This window comes from Haliotis rubra, unplaced genomic scaffold, assembly GCF_003918875.1.
Source record: "Haliotis rubra isolate DU_JTF1 unplaced genomic scaffold, ASM391887v1 Scf405, whole genome shotgun sequence".
Lineage (NCBI taxonomy): Eukaryota > Metazoa > Mollusca > Gastropoda > Lepetellida > Haliotidae > Haliotis > Haliotis rubra.
In genome coordinates, this window is record NW_025767086.1 from 328,206 (window position 1) to 341,142 (window position 12,937).

General features: G+C 44.5%; 1 protein-coding gene across 1 annotated transcript in view; it reads right to left on the bottom strand.

The window, feature by feature from the left end:
- LOC124287718 (high affinity cAMP-specific and IBMX-insensitive 3',5'-cyclic phosphodiesterase 8B-like) overlaps positions 1–12,937 on the bottom strand; it is a 235,100-nt gene that overhangs the window by 221,419 nt on the left and 744 nt on the right. The window lies entirely within an intron of this gene.

Below are 12,937 nucleotides of genomic sequence, written 5' to 3' on the forward strand. Positions count from 1 at the left end.
ATGGCAAGTGTTTACATGTAGAGCCCATATGGCAAGTGTTTACATGGAGAATCCATATGGCAAGTGTTTACATGTAAAGCCCATATGGCAAGTGTTTACATGTAGAACACATGTGGCAAGTTTTCACATATAGATCCAATATGGCAAGTGTTTACATGTAGAATCCATATGGCAAGTGTTTACATGAAGAGCCAATATGGCAAGTGTTTACATGTAGAATCCATATGGCAAGTGTTTACATGTAGAACACATATGGCAAGTGTTTACATGGAGAACCCATATGGCAAGTGTTTACATGTAAAGCCCATATGGCAAGTGTTTACATGTAGAACACATGTGGCAAGTTTTTACATATAGATCCAATATGGCAAGTGTTTACATGTAGAATCCATATGGCAAGTGTTTAAATGAAGAGCCAATATGGCAAGTGTTTACATGTAGAATCCATATGGCAAGTGTTTACATGTAGAACACATGTGGCAAGTGTTTACATATAGATCCCATATGACAAGTGTTTACATGAAGAGCCCATATGACAAGTGTTTACATGGAGAATCCATATGGCAAGTGTTTACATGAAGAGCCCATATGGCAAGTGTTTACATGGAGAATCCATATGGCAAGTGTATACATGTAGAATCCATATGGCAAGGGTTTACATATATGGCCCATATGGTAAGTGTTTACATGCAGACACATGGGACAAGTGTTTACATGCAGACACATGGGACAAGTGTCTACTTGCAGACACATGGGACAAGTGTTTACATGGAGACACATGGGACAAGTGTTTACATGCAGACACATGGGACAAGTGTTTACATGCAGACACATGGGACAATTGTTTACATGGAGACACATGGGACAAGTGTTAACATGCAGACACATGGGACAAGTGTTTACATGGAGACACATGGGACAAGTGTTTACATGGAGACACATGGGGACATGACAGAACACATGGACACATGGGAAGTGTTTACATGGAGACACATGGGACAAGTGTGTTTACATGGGACAAGTGTTTACATGGGACATGGGACAAGTGTTTACATGGAGACACATGGGACAAGTGTTTACATGCAGACACATGGGACAAGTGTTTACATGCAGACACATGGGACAAGTGTTTACATGCAGACACATGGGACAAGTGTTTACATGCAGACACATGGGACAAGTGTTTACATGGAGACACATGGGACAAGTGTTTACATGCAGACACATGGGACAAGTGTTTACATGCAGACACATGGGACAAGTGTTTACATGCAGACACATGGGACAAGTGTTTACATGCAGACACATGGGACAAGTGTTTACATGCAGACACAAGTGTTTACAGACACATGGGACAGGACACACATGGGACAAGTGTTTACATGCAGACACATGGGACAAGTGTTTACATGGAGACACATGGGACAAGTGTTTACATGGAGACACATGGGACAAGTGTTTACATGCAGACACATGGGACAAGTGTTTACATGCAGACACATGGGACAAGTGTTTACATGCAGACACATGGGACAAGTGTTTACATGCAGACACATGGGACAAGTGTTTACATGGAGACACATGGGACAAGTGTTTACATGCAGACACATGGGACAAGTGTTTACATGGAGACACATGGGACAAGTGTTTACTTGCAGACACATGCAGACACATGGGACAAGTGTTTACATGCAGACACATGGGACAAGTGTTTACATGCAGACACATGGGACAAGTGTTTACATGCAGACACATGGGACAAGTGTTTACATGCAGACACATGGGACACATGGGACAGTGTTTACATGCAGACACATGGGACAAGTGTTTACATGCAGACACACATGGGACACAGTGTTTACATGCAGACACATGGGACAAGTGTTTTTGGGACAAGAGACACATGGGACAAGTGTTTACATGCAGACACATGGGACAAGTGTTTACATGCAGACACATGGGACAAGTGTTTACATGCAGACACATGGGACAAGTGTTTACATGTTGCGTCCAGGTGGCAAGTGTTTACATGGAGACACATGGGACAAGTGTTTACATGCAGACACATGGGACAAGTGTTTACATGGAGACACATGGGACAAGTGTTTACATGGAGACACATGGGACAAGTGTTTACATGCAGACACATGGGACAAGTGTTTACTTGCAGACACATGGGACAAGTGTTTACATGGAGACACATGGGACAAGTGTTTACATGGAGACACATGGGACAAGTGTTTACATGGAGACACATGGGACACAAGTGTTTACATGGGACAAGTGTTTACATGGAGACACATGGGACAAGTGTTTACATGCAGACACATGGGACAAGTGTTTACATGCAGACACATGGGACAAGTGTTTACATGGAGACACATGGGACAAGTGTTTACATGCAGACACATGGGACAAGTGTTTACATGGAGACACATGGGACAAGTGTTTACTTGCAGACACATGGGACAAGTGTTTACATGGAGACACATGGGACAAGTGTTTACATGGAGACACATGGGACAAGTGTTTACTTGCAGACACATGGGACAAGTGTTTACATGGAGACACATGGGACAAGTGTTTACATGGAGACACATGGGACAAGTTTTACTTGCAGACACATGGGACAAGTGTTTACATGTTGCGTCCAGGTGGCAAGTGTTTACACGTAGAACACATGTGGCAACTGTTTACCACAGAGCGTGTATTTATGTTGAACGTTAATTAGAGGAACACGGGCAGAGCTGTCCCAAGGCTAAACCAAATAAACTCAAATATATATCAAATCATTTATGAGCGGTATGCATATATAGATAACGACAAACAGCATATCTTGATTGACTTAGTGAGGTTGGTGACAACCCTGTGTGCCAGTAATATATAGGAATTGCCTGCAGGGACATAGGTCTCACTCGGTCACAGCTTCAGTGAACCTATGGTGATTATATTTCTGACACACCAACTATTAAAAATGGGGCGAATCTTCGGTTCAAATATATTCGTCTAGGCCTCGAGGAAATATCCTTCATAAGGATTGTGGAAACATAACTATGTCTGTATCGAGTTGGTGGATTAGTATTTTTACATCACAGAGACCCCGTTTTGGATCCCCATGCATAATAGATGTGACACATGAGTAAATCAAACACTGACGGATTTTGTGATCGCTGGGGTTCGACCAAACACCAACGAACCGTGCTGCTACTCAGCCTGTACGATCGACCTACCCTGTGTTACAACAATCATGAAGCAAGCGGGCACCAGGGAAACACGACAGGAAGACAGGAAGCCTGTATTGATTATCTCGTGTTTCAGTAAAATCTATGCCGTGGCACCAATGTGATGCTGTTGCTGACTGAATATTTAACGACGTAAGCAAAGTCTACTTGTCATCTGGGATATTTCATACTTGAATGATCACATTTTCTTTGTAGACAGGTGTTTGTGGACCGTGAAATTACGCCTGCAGGCAGATAGGGAATATATAACGTCCCTGCTCGTGTCTTTGATGGTGATATGTGTGCGTAATGTAAGTACTGGAAACACGGTAGTTAATACAGGCTCAAAGACATGATGGCGGAAGGCAGTTGTCACCCACAACCCTGGTCTCCCAGATGCAGCTAACACTACAGGTGTCCCTGCTTACACTATCAACCCTGGTGTCACTGCTTACACTATCAACCCTGGTGTCCCTGTTTACACTATCACCCCTGGTGTCACTGCTGACACTATCAACACTGGTGTCCCTGTTTACACTATCAACCCTGGTGTCACTCCTTACACTATCAACACTGTTGTCACTCCTTACACTATCAACCCTGGTGTCACTGCTGACACTATCAACCCTGGTGTCACTGCTTGCACTAGTAACCCTTGTGTCAATGGTGTCCCTGCTTACACTATCAACCCTGGTGTCCGTGGTGTCACTCCTTACACTATCAACACTGGTGTCACTGCTTACACTATCAACCCTGGTGTCACTCCTTACACTATCAACCCTGGTGTCCCTGCTTACACTATCAACCCTGGTGTCCCTGTTTACACTATCAACCCTGGTGTCACTGCTTACACTATCAACCCTGTTGTCACTCCTTACACTATCAACCCTGGTGTCACTGCTTACACTATCAACCCTGGTGTCACTGCTTACACTATCAACCCTGGTGTCTGCTTACACTATCAACCCTGGTGTCACTGCTTACACTATCAACCCTGGTGTCCCTGTTTACACTATCAACCCTGGTGTCACTGTTTACACTATCAACCCTGGTGTCCCTGCTTACACTATCAACCCTCAACCCCTGGTGTCCTGCTCACACTATCAACCCTGGTGTCACTCCTTACACTATCAACCCTGGTGCCACTCCTTACACTATCAACCCTGGTGTCCTCCTACACTATCAACCCTGGTGTCCCTGTTTACACTATCGACCCTGGTGTCCTACACTATTACACTATCAACCCTGGTGTCACTCCTTACACTATCAACCCTGGTGTCACTGCTTACACTCCTGGTATCACTATCAATCCCTGGTGTCCCTGTTTACACTATCGACCCTGGTGTCACTGCTTACACTATCGACCCTGGTGTGTCACTATCAACCCTGGTGTCACTGCTGACACTATCAACCCTGGTGTCACTCCTTACACTATCAACCCTGGTGTCCTGGTGTCCTGTTTACACTATCAACCCTGGTGTCACTGCTTACACTATCGACCCTGGTGTCACTCGTAACACTATCAACCCTGGTGTCACTGTTTACACTATCAACCCTGGTGTCACTGCTTACACTATCGACCCTGGTGTCACTCGTTACACTATCAACCCTGGTGTCACGCCTTACACTATCAACCCTGGTGCCCCTGCTTACACTATTAACCCTGGTGTCCCTGGTGTCCCTGGTGTCACACTATCAACCCTGGTGTCTATGGTGTCCCTGCTTACACTATCAACCCTGGTGTCCCTGTTTACACTATCAACCTCGGTGTCACTGTTTACACTATCAACCCTGGTGTCCCTGCTTACACTATCAACCCTGGTGGTGTCCCTGCTCACACTATCAACCCTGGTGTCACTCCTTACACTATCAACCCTGGTGTCCCTGCTTACACTATCAACCCTGGTGTCCTGGTGTTACACTTCAACCCTGGTGTCCCCTGCTTACACTATCAACCCTCGGTGTCACTGTTTACACTATCAACCCTGGTGTCCCTGCTTACACTATCAACCCTGGTGGTGTCCCTGCTTACACTATCAACCCTGGTGTCACTCCTTACACTATCAACCCTGGTGTCCCTGCTTACACTATCAACCCTGGTGTCCCTGTTTACACTATCAACCCTGGTGTCACTGCTTACACTATCGACCCTGGTGTCACTCGTTACACTATCAACCCTGGTGTCACTGTTTACACTATCAACACTGGTGTCACTGCTTACACTATCGACCCTGGTGTCACTGCTTACACTATCGACCCTGGTGTCACTCGTTACACTATCAACCCTGGTGTCACTGCTGACACTATCAACACGGGTGTCACTGCTTACAAAACCAACCCTGGTGTCCGTGGTGTCACGCCTTACACTATCAACCCTGGTGCCCCTGCTTACACTATCAACCCTGGTGGTGTCCCTGCTCACACTATCAACCCTGGTGTCTATGGTGTCCCTGCTTACATTATCAACCCTGGTGTCCCCTGCTTACACTATCAACCCTGGTGGTGTCCCTGCTCAAACTATCAACCCTGGTGTCTATGGTGTCCCTGCTTACATTATCAACCCTGGTGGTGTCCCTGCTTACACTCTCAAAACTGGTATCTATGGTGTCCCTGCTTACATTATCAACCCTGGTGTGTCCTGCTTACACTATCAACCCTGTCAACTCACTTACACTGTCAATGGTGTCACTGCTTACATTATCAACCCTGGTGCCCTACACTACCAACCCTGCTTACACTGTTAACCCTGGTGGTGTCCCTGCTCAAACTATCAACCCTGGTGTCTATGGTGTCCCTGCTTACATTATCAACCCTGGTGGTGTCCCTGCTTACACTCTCAAAACTGGTGTCCATGGTGTCCCTGCTTACATTATCATCCCTGGTGTCCCTGCTTACACTATCAACCCTGGTGTCACTCCTTAAACTATCAACCCATGGTGTCACTGCTTACACTATCATCCCTGGTGGCCCTGCTTACACTCTCAATCCTGGTGATGTCCCTGCTTACACTCTCAAAACTGGTGTCTATGGTGTCCCTGCTTACACTTTCAACCCTGGTGGTGTCCGTGCTTACACTATCAACCCCGGTGTCACTCCTTAAACTATCAACCCATGGTGTCACTGCTTACACTATCATCCCTGGTGGCCCTGCTTACACTCTCAATCCTGGTGATGTCCCTGCTTACACTATCAACCCTGGTGTCAATGGTGTCCCTGCTTCCACTATCAACCCTGGTGTCCCTGCTTACAATATCATCCCTGGTGTCTATGGTGTCCCTGCTTACACTATCAACCCTGGTGTCCCTGCTTACACTATCAACCCTGGTGGTGTCCCTGCTTACACTATCAACCCTGGTACCCATGGTGTCACTGCTTACACTATCATCCCTGGTGTCTATGGTGTCACTGCTTACACTATCAACCCTGGTGTCCCTGCTTACACTATCAGCCTTGGTGTCCCTGGTATCTCACGTCGTCTAACCCTCAATACCCTGGCCTACACGTCGTCTAGCCCTCAATACCCTGGCCTACACGTAGTCTAGCCCTCAATACCCTGGCCTACACGTCGTCTAACCCTCAATGTCCTGGCCTACACGTCGTCTAGCCCTCAATACCCTGGCCTATACGTCGTCTTATTATTAAACTCATTAGTCGACTTAACCTGCATTCGTTTGTGTGAAAATATTCCCAAATGGTATTGGGCGCTGATTTGCATCTTGAGTAACTTCTCGTACAAGTACTTTCTGACATGACTGTGTTGACAAAATGACGCGATAAAGTCACATTATTGTTTAATAACATACTTTCACTCCGGTACAGTTGACCCTTCACATACATCCGTCTGTCCGGTGATACTGCAGACCCAGACTGTCAGAGACAATACTGACCACGCCCTCCCAATAACCGGAAACACGCGATTGGTCATTCTGGCATCTCTGAAGCAGTGAACCGACAGCGGACTGGGTAGACCACAGTGGCAACGGAACATATCAATTCGTACAAGTCAATCAGGAAATATAAACAATACCTTTTGCAGCGTCACCTATTTCCATGTCCGTCCATACAGGTCATGAGATAACTAGTGTTGGAGATGGAAGAAGAATCTAATTTCACCACCAGCGTGTCCTTGCAGCTACGTCAGCGCATATCAACGAGGGAAACCAGTTACATTGCACGGTGAGGTTTTGACTGGAAATGCTATTCCTTCCGCTGTGTGACCTGCTCTCGTACAGTGTACAGTTTGTATTATTGTGACATGTGTGACTAACTAGGAAGTAGGGTCATATTTGGGAACACCATATGAAAGTACCGAGTGTCGTCACACAGAAAGACATGCGCTGGTGTGCGAAACCAAACATAGTGTCTCTTCATCTTATGTCGTTGTAAGTTTCTTTGTTGCTTAACGCTACACTCAGCATGATTCTGGCCATTTGTCTGGACCAGACAATCATGAGATCACCATCGATCTACACATATGATGACATGTATCGACCAAGCGCGACATGGTCAACCACGACTGGATTACTATTGCAAGCGTTTAGACAAACCTCCAGACAGTCATCCGAGAAAAGACATGAGTGAGTGAATGAATGTTTATGCCGCAATCAGCAACATCAGGTTGGTGTGCACTGGATACATCTGGACCAGACAAAACAAGACCGAGAGCGACCCAAGTTGCCAGGGTCCAATGACACACCAGGCCACATCTTGTGGCCATCAGAAAAGTCGGCTCTGACAAAAGCAGTAGCTACCATGGTACCTACACAGGAACAAGTCGGCTCTGACAGAAGCAGTAGCTACCATGGTACCTACACAGGAACAAGTCGGCTCTGACAGAAGCAGTAGCTACCATGGTACCTACATGGGAACAAGTCGGCTCTGACAGAAGCAGTAGCTACCATGGTACCTACACAGGAACAAGTCGGCTCTGACAGAAGCAGTAGCTACCATGGTACCTACACGGGAACAAGTCGGCTCTGACAGAAGCAGTAGCTACCATGGTACCTACACGGGAACAAGTCGGCTCTGACAGAAGCAGTAGCTACCATGGTACCTACACGGGAACAAGTCGGCTCTGACAGAAGCAGTAGCTACCATGGTACCTACACGGGAACAAGTCGGCTCTGACAGAAGCAGTAGCTACCATGGTACCTACACGGGAACAAGTCGGCTCTGACAGAAGCAGTAGCTACCATGGTACCTATACAGGAATCCACACGGGAAGTCAACTGAGAATCCTCAGTGTCACTCAGGATCAAACACAAACATTTATTCGGTCCACGACCTAGATTTAGAGAACAAACAAGAAGCTTGACATGTTGGGCATTAGACAACGTGTGGTGTTACTGAAATATTGTATCCAGGAATTACGAGGTGATACGAAACAAGGATACTGACAGTAAGTCGCTAATATTTAAAAAACGAAGTAAACTATTATTCTTTTACTTTCCAGCTTATGTAATTTATGTATACTGGAGCGGCGTTAGCATAAGTCTTAACAGGCTTGTTCGCCTTAACCATCACAGAAACAAACAATGCTCATGCTGGTACCGCCTTAACCATCACAGAAACAAACAATGCTCATGCTGGTACCGCCTTAACCATCACAGAAACAAACAATGCTCATGCTGGTACCGCCTTAACCATCACAGAAACAAACAATGCTCATGCTGGTACCGCCTTAACCATCACAGAAACAAACAATGCTCATGCTGGTACCGCCTTAACCATCACAGAAACAAACAATGCTCATGCTGGTACCGCCTTTAACCATCACAGAAACAAACAATGCTCATGCTGGTACCGCCTTTAACCATCACAGAAACAAACAATGCTCATGCTGGTACCGCCTTAACCATCACAGAAACAAACAATGCTCATGCTGGTACCGCCTTAACCATCACAGAAACAAACAATGCTCATGCTGGTACCGCCTTAACCATCACAGGAAACAAACACAGAAACAAACAATGCTCATGCTGGTACCGCCTTAACCATCACAGAAACACAATGAAACGCCAAACACAGAAAAAACAATGCTCATGCTGGTACCGCCTTAACCATCACAGAAACAAACAATGCTCATGCTGGTACCGCCTTAACCATCACAGATGCTGGTACCGCCTTAACCATCACAGAAACAAACAATGCTCATGCTGGTACCGCCTTAACCATCACAGAAACAAACAATGCTCATGCTGGTACCGCCTTAACCATCACAGAAACAAACAATGCTCATGCTGGTACCGCCTTAACCATCACAGAAACAAACAATGCTCATGCTGGTACCGCCTTAACCATCACAGAAACAAACAATGCTCATGCTGGTACCGCCTTAACCATCACAGAAACAAACAATGCTCATGCTGGTACCGCCTTAACCATCACAGAAACAAACAATGCTCATGCTGGTACCGCCTTAACCATCACAGAAACAAACAATGCTCATGCTGGTACCGCTGGTACCGCCTTAACCATCACAGAAACAAACAATGCTCATGCTGGTACCGCCTTAACCATCACAGAAACAAACAATGCTCATGCTGGTGGCTCATGCTGGTACCGCCTTAAACATCACAGAAACCGCCGTGCTGGTACCGCCTTAACCATCACAGAAACAAACAATGCTCATGCTGGTACCGCCTTAAACAACACAGAAACAAACAATGCTCATGCTGGTACCGCCTTAACCATCACAGAAACAAACAATGCTCATGCTGGTACCGCCTTAAACAACACAGAAACAAACAATGCTCATGCTGGTACCGCCTTAACCATCACAGAAACAAACAATGCTCATGCTGGTACCGCCTTAACCATCACAGAAACAAACAATGCTCATGCTGGTACCGCCAGAAACAAACAAAACCATCACAGAACCACAAACAAACATGCTCATGCTGGTACCGCCTTAACCATCACAGAAACAAACAATGCTCATGCTGGTACCGCCTTAACCATCACAGAAACAAACAATGCTCATGCTGGTACCGCCTTAACCATCACAGAAACAAACAATGCTCATGCTGGTACCGCCTTAACCATCACAGAAACAAACAATGCTCATGCTGGTACCGCCTTAACCATCACAGAAACAAACAATGCTCATGCTGGTAACGCCTTAAACATCACAGAAACAAACAATGCTCATGCTGGTACCGCCTTAACCATCACAGAAACAAACAATGCTCATGCTGGTACCGCCTTAACCATAAGATTAAATACACACAAAAAACAATGCTGATTTGAGTTCGACCCTTAACATCACAGAATCAAGCAATGCTGATGTTTTAAACAACCAACTCAATGTTGGAAACAGTTCCAGAGAAGTTAGGTTTATATGATTTATTACTACCTCGTTTATCATCAAGCATGCAACATTATAGTTTTTGAGATTTCCCAAAACATACAACAGTTGGGCGGTTTTAAAGCATTATAGTTGTGTTTACATTTAGTGTTTTAAAGTTTCGGTATGACCATGACTCCATAATATTCTTTCAGTGAAATCGCACAAGCGAAGAACACGAGCGAGGAGGCCAGAGATACACGCCATCATGTTCCACATCCATGCATGGATATATAAACGGTTGATTAAGTACCCCATAAAAATATATGCGATATATTCAAGAGGTCTCTCCAGATAACGAGATTTATACACCTCTAATTATGTATAAATGACACGAGGTGACTAATGGCCTGATCATTCCAACAAAGACTCGACTGTAGTAAGATGAATTGTTATGTCGTTTTCAAGGATATCTGTCAATTGTTTTGAAAATGGATGTGCAAAAGTTAAAATAACTGCATGTCAAATGCACGTGACAGGAATGAGTTATGAATATGAATGGTGGGATAAAGAAAGAAGTGTTATGAAATACAAGTGGGTTCATAAACAAATGCGAAATAATACATTTGGATGTCAATCCCCAGTTCTTTAAGTCAGAAATCCCAGAAATTTAAGTTTAATAACGCATCATCAATTTTATTCGGAATGAAATATTGTGTTTACGACCACTGTATATCACGATGTAGCATGAGCAGCTATACATTACGTACGTCACACGCTCCGTGGGAATCGTGTCTTATAACGCGGTGCCTCAAACTTGGGAATCTGGTTATACACTAGTGATGTTCAGTGGTCGGTATTAGCGTCGGGCCAACTTTGAAAAGTATCATGGTGAAGAAACTTGTGACACACCTGCAAAGCATTTCAAGCGTTTGTATTTGTTTGAGAATTTGTTTGCGATAAATATATATTAAAAGATTACTGTAATACCTCGCGGACTGGACAATCTCGGATACTCACATATGGTGTGATAAACGTATCACTCGTGAATTGTGAAAAATAGATGGATCAACTGGGTTTTAGGAATCCGTCTAAGAGTAGAATGTTCGTATTTGCAGTTGATGGCCAAACATACCGTATTTCCTTTAATAAGCGCCGGGATAAAGCAGCGGTAGCGCCAGGTACGTTTTTTTATAAATGCATTCTCCCTTGATCCAAAAATACATTTATTAAGGAATGGTACATAACTTTGACATAACGCTCACTAACATTGGAGACCGGGAATGTATTGAAGGCTAGGTGTTTATTGAGGAGTTTGTGTCTAATGGAGATTCGGGGTTTATGGAACACTGGTATTTCGTGAAGATTGGACTTTTACTGAAGCCTGGAGTTCGATAGAGGTGAGTTTTTTGAGGTTGTGAAGATAGACCGCGTGATGCTGAATGAGATTGGAGACATGGAGTTTAACTCTTCATCGGATTAGTCATTGTACGAGTTACACTGGGATCATTCATCTTATGGTGTATAAACGAGATCCTGAATATATTAGGGGAAATACGGTATGTGTTAAACCCAGCAACACGGCAGTGTTTGTGTGTGGATGAATGACATAGTTTATTAGCTTGTACACTGTAATGGGTTGTTTGGGGTATACCGTAGTTTAAATACTGCTTGTACGTCTTTAGTTGTATCGTAAATACTAATTGTTCTTAACACATTTGCCATGAATTTATGAACTGTCAAACATTCAAAGTTCCGGCTAGATTTATCGTGACTCACTGAGATGTAGTAACGAGAGTGAGAGGTGTCTCTCATAAACATTGGCGCAATCGACTCGAACATGGTCTTGAATCCAACAGTAATATCGGACCTCCGTTCCGTGTCGTCCCTAGATACACAGCACAGGAGTCCAGGCGCCGTATTTGTTTCTCACTTAAAAAATACACTCACCCATAATACTTCGAAAAATAACTACACTAAATATGCAATATTTACTCTAATTATATATTTTTACATCTATGATTTTCGGAGAGAAAGGTCAAAATGTGATAAATTATGCCCACCTTTTTTACAGTTACTGTAGTTCTGTTAGAAGGAAGGATAACAATATATGGATGAATGTATCTGTTCTGTTAGAATTGCCTTTACCATTTGTAAATACCGTAACAAATGAGAAATGATTTTTTTTTCAGAAAAACGGGTATATATAAACACGAGAACCTCTTCCTCGACGTAGTGTTGCAATTAGCTGGGGGTGTAGGGAGGCTAGAGGTTACCTCTTCAGTCCCTGATGGAACACACACACACACACACACACACACACAAATCAGCTAGGGTGTAGGAAGTCTGGAGGTTACCTCATCAGACCCTGATGGAACACACACACACACACACACACAGAGCTCGGGTGTAGGAAGGCTAGAGGTTACCT